The sequence below is a fragment of the Vicugna pacos genome, chromosome 19 (assembly GCF_048564905.1).
Source record: "Vicugna pacos chromosome 19, VicPac4, whole genome shotgun sequence".
Lineage (NCBI taxonomy): Eukaryota > Metazoa > Chordata > Mammalia > Artiodactyla > Camelidae > Vicugna > Vicugna pacos.
In genome coordinates, this window is record NC_133005.1 from 25,504,242 (window position 1) to 25,515,318 (window position 11,077).

The 11,077-nt window shown below is 39.7% G+C and overlaps 1 non-coding gene across 1 annotated transcript; it reads right to left on the reverse strand.

Annotated features, from left to right (window-relative positions):
- Window positions 1–2,290: 2,290 nt before the first annotated feature.
- On the reverse strand, window positions 2,291–2,364 carry TRNAT-AGU (transfer RNA threonine (anticodon AGU)). The gene has a single exon. It is a non-coding gene; the product is annotated as a tRNA-Thr (tRNA).
- Window positions 2,365–11,077: the final 8,713 nt, after the last annotated feature.

Here is an 11,077-nt window from a genome sequence, read left to right on the forward strand (position 1 = left end):
TATATATATATAAAATTATGTATAATATGGTATGTATTAAATAATATATATAATTTTACCTACTATTTTAGGGGTTTGTAGCAGAAGAGAGGAGATTGCAATATGTACTAAATTTAATAACTTGACACAGAAATCACAGGTAGCCATTCTTTAAAATGAAATGATATTCATAGCTGCCACTGATCTTTTTCAACAAGTAACATGGTTCCCTTGATGAAATACAGGACTCAGGCCTCTCTGGAATGACATTGGGGTTTCCCTCTCTTCTGGAAAACTGATTAGGGCTCACTAAAATAGACAGTCTAGATACTAAAAATAGACAATCTGTTTTTATGGCCTCCTACCCTGTTTTACCATTTGCTACTCACTGAAGTAATAACAGACTGAGTGATTGATAGCTGCTCCTAGCTGCAGTCTACACTATTTGACCTATCTCCTGCCATTCATCTAACTGAACATTCACAGTCTTTTCTTTGTCTCTACTCCCCACCTCCCCATCCTCCAACACATACACACACACACACACCACAAGATTCCCTGCTTCGATCTCCTTCCTCTTGGGCCTGGAGTTGATAAGCAAAGTATTGATGAGTTGTGCCCAAGTGAAGTAAGTGGTCCATTTTAATGGGACCACCTATGCAAACTACTGCTCTAATTTGCTTCATACAGATTATCCAAAAGTAAATCACTTTCCCTAAAACACGAAATGCAGTTATAACCAATTATACTTTTATTATGTAAATATTTCCTATCACTTTTTATTCTATAAAATGCAAATGTGGCACAAATGCTTTGGTTAGATGAGGAGCTGAATGGTTCTGAATAGCAGGTCTGCACTGATCTGTTTCTTAGTTAATGGCGACACTTAGTTCAATAAATATTTTGAGCACTTGCTATGACCAGCTTATAGTCGAAGGTCTAACCTGCTGTTACAGAAAGACTCCAAAAACAGTTATTTAAACAAGATAGATGTGTATGTCTCCCTCATGCAACAACCTTGGAGGCAAGCCTTCCAGCAAGGAAAATGGAGATTAAGATATAAAGTAATCTCTGCTGTACCAGCCTTCTGCTAGGTCTGTGGTGAACCCAGGGACAGATCCAGGTTTTGTGGATCCTGAAGCTATTACAAAATTGGAGGCCCTTTTTAAGTAAGAAAATAGAGAATGATAAATACAAAATTAAGTACAGGGACCTGAGCAAGTAAAGGTCCCTAAAGTGAAAGTTTAATTAGCTTTTCAGTAAATCCAATCCTGAGTAGGATCTTGCCCTCTATAGCAAGATTTAGATTATCTAAACAAGACAATTAAAGACCAGTATAAGTTGGAGTATTATAGTAGAGTAATTGACTAAATGAGCTACAATAATTTCAGAATATTTTGCCATACTAAGGGCTATGGATAGTCATGAAGGACTGAGTAAAGGGAAAGAGGAATGTTTGTTGGAGTTATCCATAAAAGCTTCATAAAGAAGGTGTAGTCAGACCTCCAAGGGATGGGTCGGACTTGGAAAGGCAGAATAAAGGGTAGAAGTTATTCCTGGTGAGGGATTCATGTATGCAAATCCTGAAGGCAGGGATAAGCAGAGCATTTGGGAAATGTGGGGACACTTGAATTTGTCAAATGAAATAAAAATGCTCAACCTAAAAGCTGTGACTTAAGTATTATTCTAGGACCTTACTGAGGACTGAAGCTTGGGAGACAGTCTCTCAGCTCTGAGAACTGGTCTGAAGAGACAAGGGAGGAGTCAGGATATATATGAACTTTTTTGCTGGGAAAAAACATGTAGTCAAACATAAAAAGATTACTGCTAATCACAAAGAACAGACATCTCAAGTTAATGACTTTAGTGCTTTTCTATGTATAGAAAGATGCAAGAATCTGGGGTCATTGAAAATTTTCCTTAGATATATGTCTTAACTATCTAGGAGCCAGTGTATCCAAAGCACAGAATGCTTCTTGTTATCCTCCATCCTAAATTCCCCTCATGGTGCACTGTCTGAGGGCAACTGCTGTGTGTAATGGCTTGATCCTCGTAGCATTGGAATGGCAGGCAACAGTTTTTTTTTTCTTTAGATAATAGATTTAATGTTGAGGAACAATAGAATATTAGGCAGAAACAAATGATGAATATTCTGCTGAGATGCCAGAGTGAGGCTTTTGGATTTGATTAGACCAAGAGTGGGCAAACTGTTTAGCAGAAAGGCCAAGTTTGGTCTAATTCCTGTTTCTTTTTTCTTTTTCGGGGGGGGGGTGGTGGTGGTAATTAGGTCTATTTATTTATTTATTTTTGGAGGAGGTACTGGGGATTGAACCCAGGACCTCATGCATACTAAGCATGTGCTCTACCACTTGAGCTATACCCTCCCCCCTCAATTCCTGTTTCTGTAAATAAAGTTTACACTCACCTCTTTACATATTTCTGTGACTGTTTTCCAACAAAAGCAGAGTTGAGTGATTGCCATAGAAACCTTACGTCCCACAAAACCTTTATAGAAAGTTTTCTGGTCCCTGAGCTAAAGAGCAAAGACTTGATGAAAGTGGGATTTTAGAGAGACTTTGATTATCAGTTTAATCTAAGACTGTAAGTTAAGACTGATTCAAGACTTCAGGCATTTTCAGAAGCTTTCATACATAAATGATGAGAATCTCAGGTCAAAGAACAGGGAAATACAAAATCCTCTAATAAGGGAGAGAATTAAGGTTTTATTGGAGACCATTTTTTAAAATTTGATATATTTGCAACTTCTTAACTAAAGCTCCAAGGCAGGTTTAGAAAACTTTAATTGAAATAGTTCCCTTGTTTTCAGAAAATGTGCCTTAAGGGATAATTGAGGTTGAAATGAATCTCATTGTCTTGCTTTAAAACAGTTCTTGAATCATTATTTGTTTTTCCTTGATGTTCTTTTGTTTCTGAATCTTTAACAAATCAGTTGGGGCCAATTTTCTTCCATGCAATTAAAATCAAATAGTTTGTGCCTAGAAGCTCTTTAATGCAGCTGTTTCTCCTTAATCTTGGGCATTTTTTTATGACATTATTTTCCCTCCTAAAGCTCTCTCATTCTATGGTGGGAGCATTTGCAATTTAACAGTCCCCATTAAACTTTCTATAGGGTTCAAATTTTTCTGAATAATATCTTATCCCCTATGATGACAGCCCAGAAGCACCACCCTCAGTTTCAGTAAAGTATTGGAGTTTTTTAATTTTTAATTTTTTATTATTAATGGAGGTACTAGGGATTGAACCCAGGACCTTGTACATACTAAGCATGCACTCTACTGCTGAGCTATACCCCCCCGAAGTATTGTTTTTATATTCACAAACACGCAGGAGAAGAAACAGGTTAAGGTTATTATAGCTTGGGAGTTACACCTAGGAAATAAAAATGTAACATTTAGGATGATAACAAAATGTTTCCCTTAAAAAATCACTTTCACTTATTGACATCTGTGTTCAAAATTCCCACATTTTCAGTCAATTAACATTTATTGAAATCTTACAATGTACATGGCAGTGGAGACACAAGGAGATATTAACACCTGCTTCCTGCTCTCTTATAATCTAAAGTAATAGTTCTTAAACTTTTGGTTTCAGGACCGAGTTTCACTTTGCAAAATTTGAAGATCCCAAAGAGCTTTTGTTTATGTGAGTTTTATCTGTTAATGTTTACCATATTAGAAATTAAGGATGAAAAAATGTTTATAAATATTTCTTTTTTCATTTACAAGTAACAATAATATGCCTATTACAACTTAAACAATACCATGTTTTTATGAAAACTATATTTTCTAAAACGAAAAAGTAATGGAAAGTGGCCAAAATCAGCCAGGAAAACCATATCCTTAGGTTTTAAAAACCTGTATCTCTTTCAATCTACTGAATATCTTTCTTAACCTACAAATAAGTTTCTTTAAAATTCTCCCGTCTTGAGAAGTGCGGCACCAGAAGAAGAATAAACTGCACTAGGGATGCATTCACACTCAGCATGGGCTATAGAGATGGTCTTAAGAGGCATTTTCATAGCGTATATAAACAGAGAAACATCAGTGTGATGACTTTACATTCTGTACACCTTGGCTATCTTGCAAGACTTGGAATGTGAATTTTAGGATCAGTTTAGAAGGCAGAATTTGTAAATATACTTAGTTTAACTGATGCAGGAAGAACAGATGTGGGGCCTGAGAAAGGCTGTCCCAGACTTCGGATGAGCTCCTGGGACTTGCCCCGCCAAGTGTGGGTCCTTGGCTTTGCGCAGGAAGGAATTCAAGAGCAAGCCACAGTTGAGTAAAGGTAGATTTATTCAGAGAGATACATTGAAAGGCAAGAGAAATGCCACGAGGTGTGGGGGTTGGGTGCTCAGATTAAAAGTAGGTACATACTCCATAGACAGAGTGTGGGACATCTCCGAATGGGAGGGTTGGGGGGTAGACGGTGGCCGCGAGGCACTGTGTTGCCAGTTTTTATGGGCTCAGTGGCTTCATATACTAATAAGTGGAAGGACCAGTCTAACTACTCTGGGGAAGGGGTTGGGATTCCTAGGAAGTTGGCCATTTCCTACTCTTTGACCTTTTGTGGCTAGCCTTGGGACTGCCATGGTGACTGTGAGCATGTTATTCACCATCTTAATATGTTACAATGAGCATATAATGAAGCTCAAGTTCTATTAGAAGTTAAATCTCCCACCATCTTGAACCTCAAGGCCTACCAGGGGTTGAATCTTCTGCCATTTTGATGTTAATTGCTGTAGCATTCCTTGAATGGCTGTGCCCTGCCCCCTTCCTGTCTCATTCCCCCTCAGAGATTTTACTCCCATAATGTTATGGGGTTGCAGAGGGGTGAAGATCCATCTTCTGAAACTGCTTCCAGGCTAAGTAGGGGCGTTGACTCTGCCTATCAGGGAGTAAAAATCTCTGAATGTCCAATCTAGAGGCCCCAGGGGCAGAATAGCCTTTTGTTTTTGTGCCCGGAGGGCTGAGGGTATGGGCTGCAATCCTCACATAGCCATCATCTGATGTGGGGCTGTTGTAACCCACTGTTTCCACTGGCTTCTGATAAATTTTCTTAAAGATGAAGCACTTTGTAACAACAGTTTGACAGTCTGTAACGACAAAAAGACTTACAAGGCATAGTTAAACATATGCAATCAATAAAGAGACTTGCTTGTGTTTACTAGAATTATGACTGATTATATTTAACTTAACATAATAAAGAATCCTAGTTAACTTAATATCTAAGATGCCTCAGGTTTCCTTTAAAGCATCTCAAAATTAGCTGAAGCTAAAAAGAACTCTTAGAATTTGTTAAATTCTCAAAATCCTGATTATGCATGAAATTTTTTTGTATTTTATGAAACTCTTTTACTGAAAACATATATCTTACTTTTTCACAGTGTATTTAAATATTTTAGGAGCTTTAATGGGATATATTTAAGCAATTATGAACTGTTGTAATCATCGCTACATGGTGTTGTTTTTTTTTTAAACAAGTACCTGAGGTCTTGTATTGCCTCCCAAGTGTAGGTTTCTCCTGGTTCCTGCTGGGGCTTGTAAGTTACAGGTTTTATTCTGGACAGATGTACCCAACTAGCAATTCCTTGTAGCTTAATGGCAGTTGGGGATGGCTTAGTAATATCTGATATGGTCACTTCCATTTTGGTTGCAGCTGGTCTTCAGGGGACCCTTCCTTCCAAGTTTTTATTAAAACAAAATCCCCTGACTGGACAGGGACTTTAACTTCTTCCTCTGTGGGAAGAGCAACATTTTTGGATTCCATATTCCTGGAGGGCTCTTTGAACTTGGCTCAAGTTAATTTGGGAGACTAGTTTATGGGTCTCCTCATCAAACAAGAAATCTAAAGTTACAAAGGGCCTTCCATACATCATTTCAAATGGGCTAAGTTTTAAAATTTCCTTAGAGGCAAATCTTGTTCTTAGAAGAGCAGTAGGCAGGAGAGGGACCCAGGTTTCTAAAGTTTCCTGGCATAACTTAGCAAATGTTCTTTTTAGAACATGATTTGCTTTGTCTACCTTACCTGAGGATTGAGGCCTCCCGGAAGAGTGGAGGCGATAGTTAATACCCAGAGCTGAGGAAACCTGTTGAGTCACCTTGGCAGTGAAGGAGGGTCCATTATCACTCTGTAAGCTTTTTGGTAACCCAAACCTCGGTATTATTTCTTTGAGCAGAAATTTTGACATTTCTATTGCTTTTTCTGTTATGGTGGGGAAAGCTTCTACCCTTCCTGTAATGGTGTCTATGAATACCAACAGGTATTTCCATCCCTTACATGGGGGTATCTGAGTAAAGTCCATTTGCCAATCTTCCCCTGGATAAGTTCCCCAATGTTTATGGGCCGGAGTAGAGGTGGGGGTATAGGGTGAGTCCCTGGGTCATTGCAGGCGCAAAGTTCACAGGCCCTAGTGACATCCTTAACAGTTTTAGATAGCCCCTTGCCTAGGAACACTTGAGAAATTAGTATGATCATGGAGTCCAACCCTAGGTGAGTGGACCCATGGAGATGTTTAATTATTTTCCATTACTTGTCCCCAGGAATGAGGAGCTTATTATCTTTTTGTTAGCCACCCCGAGAGATTTTTTTCCTAGTCCCCTATGTTTAGCCCACTTGACCTCTTCTGGTGTATAGGATGGCACTGTTGGAAGAGGCTGGTCATCAAGTAGGAGAACTGCGGCTTGTAAGGCTGGCTGTTCTCTGGCTGCAACTTTGGCAGCCTTGTCTGCTAGGGCATTTCCCTTTATAAGGGAAGAATCACCCTTTTGGTGACCCCTGCAGTGTATGACTGCAACCTCTTTTGGAAGCTGGACTGCTTCTAGGAGTTTTAGAATTTCTACCTGGTGTTTTATAGGGGACCCCCTTGGCTGTTAGCAGTCCTCTCTCTTTCCATATGGCAGCATGGGCATGTAACACTAGGAATCCATCTTTAGAGTCAGTATAGGTACTGATTCTTAAACCTTTTCCTAACTGGAGTGCTCTGACTAAAGCGATTAGTTCAGCCTTTTGGTCAGAAGTCTGGGAGGGCAGAGCTCCAGACTCAACAACTGTTTGTAGGTTTACTATAGTGTAGCTAGCTCACCTGGTTCCATTATGTATAAAGCTGCTTCCATCAGTAAACCATTCTGCATCAGGATTGAACGGGGGTTCATCCCTGAGATATGGCCGGCTAGAGTAAACTTGTTCGATAGTCTCTACACAGGAGTGAATAAGGGATTCTTGGGGTGGGGCATCTGGCATTAGAGTGGCCGGATTTAAAACCTGACAAACTTTAAGAGTTACATCTAGGGAATCAAGTAGGAGGACTTGGCATTTAAGTAATCGCCCACCTGTCAGCCAGTGGTGTCTTTTGGTCTCTAAGACTCCTTGTACCTGGTGAGGGGTTAGAACTTCCAGTGGCTGTCCCAGGGTAAACTTATTGGCCTAGTCTACTAACAGAGCAGTGGCAGTTACTGCCCTAAGACATCCTGGCCACCCAGTGGCCACCTGATCAAGTTGTTTTGAGAAATAAGCTATTGGTCTAGGCAGGCCCCCGAGCTTTTGAGTGAGAACACCCAAAGCTATTCCTTGCCTCTCAGCTATATAGAGGGTAAAAGGTTTTTCTAAGTTTGGGAGACCCAGTGCAGGGGCGGTTCCCAATTTTTGCTTTAAAGATAAGAATGCCTGTTGATAATTTTTATCCCGATTTAGGGGCTTGTGGTCGCCCCCTTTTAGGGCCTCATAAAGAGGCTTTGCAATAAGCCCAAATCCAGGTATCCAGATCCTGCAAAATCCTGCCATCCCCAGAAAGGCCCTCAGTTGTTTCTTAGTCTGAGGGGATTGGAGGGTCATAATAGCTTCCTTTCGGTCTTGGGCTAGAGTTCTAGTCCTAGGTGAGAGTATATATCCCAGGTACTTAATCTATTGCATGGAAATCTGGGCCTTGTAGGGAGAGACTCGATATCCTAGTTCCCCCAGAAGTTGAGAACCTGAATAATGTTTTTATCTGAATCCTCTCTAGTGGGACTAGAAATTAGGAGATCGTCCACATATTGTAAGAGAGAGCCATTGGTCAATTTTAATTCTCTCAACTCTTTTGCTAATGCATTTTCAGACAAGTGAGGGCTATCCCTGAAGCTTTGAGGCAGCACAGTCCAGGTTAGCTGGGAAACACTATGAGTATCTGGATCGGTCCCCTCAAAGGCAAAGAGGTATTGAGAGTCTGGATGCAGAGGAATGCAAAAGAAAGCATCCTTTAGGTCTAGTACTGTGAACCAGGTTGCATTTTCTGGGACCTGGGTTAATAAAGCGTATGGATTAGGGACTATAGGGTGAACTGGGACCACTGCCTCATTAACTGCCCTTAGGTCTTGAGCAAATGGTATTCTCCATTTTGCTTTTTTATGGGCAAAATGGGAGTATTACATGGAGATTGGCAAGGTCGTAACAGCCCATACTTTAAAAACTTGGCTATAAAAAGCTGGATACCTTGTTGAACCTCGGGCCTCAAGAGATACTGTCTCTTCCATAGGTAATCAGCACTTGGCTTTAACGAGATCTAAACTGGAGGCACGTAAGTAGCCCTGCGAGGGACCTCTGTTTCCCAGACAGCAGGGTTTACTTGAGAAACAATACGGGGTGGAAGGGAGACCTCTTCTGGCTTGGGACTGAGGCAGGCCCTCAAAGCCAAGAGTAGACAGTTTTTTTGGTGCGTGTCTTTCATCTAAGGGTCTTTGAATTGGATTATTTTTGGGGATTTACTGAGTAAGTAGGTCCCTTCTCAGCGAGGGGATGGGGCACTCAGCCACCAGCAAAAACTGGTGTGTAAGAGTAAATTTTTAGTAAGCACCTTGTTTGGGGCCTAATATTGATCCCCGTTATTACACAGGATTGGGAGGACAAGGGTACAAGGAAATCAGTCAGCACAGAGTAGGTGGCTCCCGTATCTAGTAAGAAGACAAGTTTTTTACCTGCCACTAATAATGTCTTAGTATTATTTTGAAAATAGTTTTGAACTCATATACCAACTGAAAGGTTCTCAGAAACCTCAAGGGGTCCTTAGATCACACTTTGAGAACCCCAGTTCTACAATAAGAAAGGGAATCTATTTATGAAAAAGAAAATGACAAAATAGGTGGCATATTTCAAGTAGCAAGAAAAGGGATTTCATATTTTCAAGGGAGCTGTAATAACACTGGTAAAGGGAAAGATAGGGATAAGGAAGGAGGACCAAGCTTTGGGAAATAAGTAGGACTAGCGCTTGGCCTTGAAGGAATCATAGGGCTAATATGTGGAGATTGTAGAAGAAGGCCTTTCAAAAGAGTAATTGAATAAAAGTACCAGCAGAAATAGCAGCCGTTTGCAGGAGGCAGTAAGGAAAGCTGTCAGTTGAAAAGGAGGATTCTTGTATCAATAACTGAGCATTCTAGTTCTTTTAAGCAAAAGGGAGAATGGTTTTGTTCAGAAAATCAGATCAAGAAGAGCAGGATCCCATCTCTCAACTAGTCACCACAGCCTGAGAGAAAGGATCAGTTAGGAAGGGTGCTGGATAGACAGAACTAAAAGCCTAGTATACCATATGGAGCAATATAAGATAGTGTTGGAAAAAAAGAGTTAGGGTGAGCCTATAGAAGACTTGAATATCGTACCAAAGAGTTTGGATTTTATCCTATGAGCAACAGGGAGCCACTGAATATTTTGATCAGAGAAAGAATGTGATCCTTGAACTTATATAACCCTCATCACTTTCTTCAGGTGGGACCATGTCTTCTTCATCCCTGTATCCTCTGGTGCATTATGTATGTAAACTTGCACACAGCAGGCTGTCAATAACAGTTGAGTTGTTGAGTGATCAGATTCATATAAATAGACTTGGGGAGGTGGTACACAGTAGAAAGATAAGAGGCTATCATGATACTTATTATATTATTGCTTACTTGTTCAGTAAATATTTGTTGAATGTGAAATGTGCATCAAAGACTCTGCTGGGAATTTAAGAATCAGAGATAAACAAGTTATAGTTTCTGCTCTCGAGGAGTTTATAGTCTAGTGGAAAGACAATTGACAAATCAAACAATTATCTTCTGTTTGATAAAAACCCTGAAGGAACACAGAAGCGAAGTGCCTAATACAGTACTAGAAAGTCATGGAAGATTCCCTGTTGTGGAAACATTTTTTTCTCTTACATGCACAAATACTTGACTTGGCCAAAAACATTGCTAGAAATTTTAGAAATAAGAGACATAAAGAACTGTGTAATTTCAGTTGCAAGGGAAAGAAGCAAGAAGCATGATTTAACTGAGTTTAATGTGAATAAGAGTCTCTAAAATAATTAAACTGATTCCAGTTATGTGCCACTCATCTCCACTGACCATTCATCCCATTGAAACTACTGAGAGCAATTCTAATTCTACTTCCATCCATGTTTACAAAATGAAAGAAGAGACAGGTGAGCACCTACTTTGTGCAAGGCAATGTGCTAAACACTGTACATATATAATTACCTCTAACACTTACTACAGCACTGAGATCATTACTCTTAGTATAGCTCCCTAATAAGTTTACTCAAAGTCTCAAGACCAGTCCAGAAGGCCAGGCAGGACTGAAGCCCAGGTCTGACAAAAGTGTCATGCTGCAGTCTTTTTGATTATAAAAGATTCTGATACCTTGTAAGTAAAAGGAAAGAAAAAAAAGAAACAAAACAAAACAAAACAAAAAACCACAGCCTGAGCAAAAGGATGGGAGAGTAGGAAGAAAAGAAAATTGAAGAGGAGCAAAATCCATTCAGTCCACAGTTTTGCCTACAGCATGTCTTGGCTTTTGATTATGTGAGAGAATTAACATAAAACAATAATCAAAAGAATGTTATTCACTGAGTTACAAGAGGACAGTGACAAATGGGAGAGAAAACTTAGGATATGAAATTATAAGGCCATTATAATGGACTTTTAAATCATTTCAATAATTAAAATAATCCCTTGTCTATGGAATTGTGGAAACTACAGAAGTATCATGCTTTGGGGGACAGAATCCTTTTCTCCAGAACCTACTATAAGTCATTTGAAGAAAGACCCATCATAATAAAATAAGTTGAGTT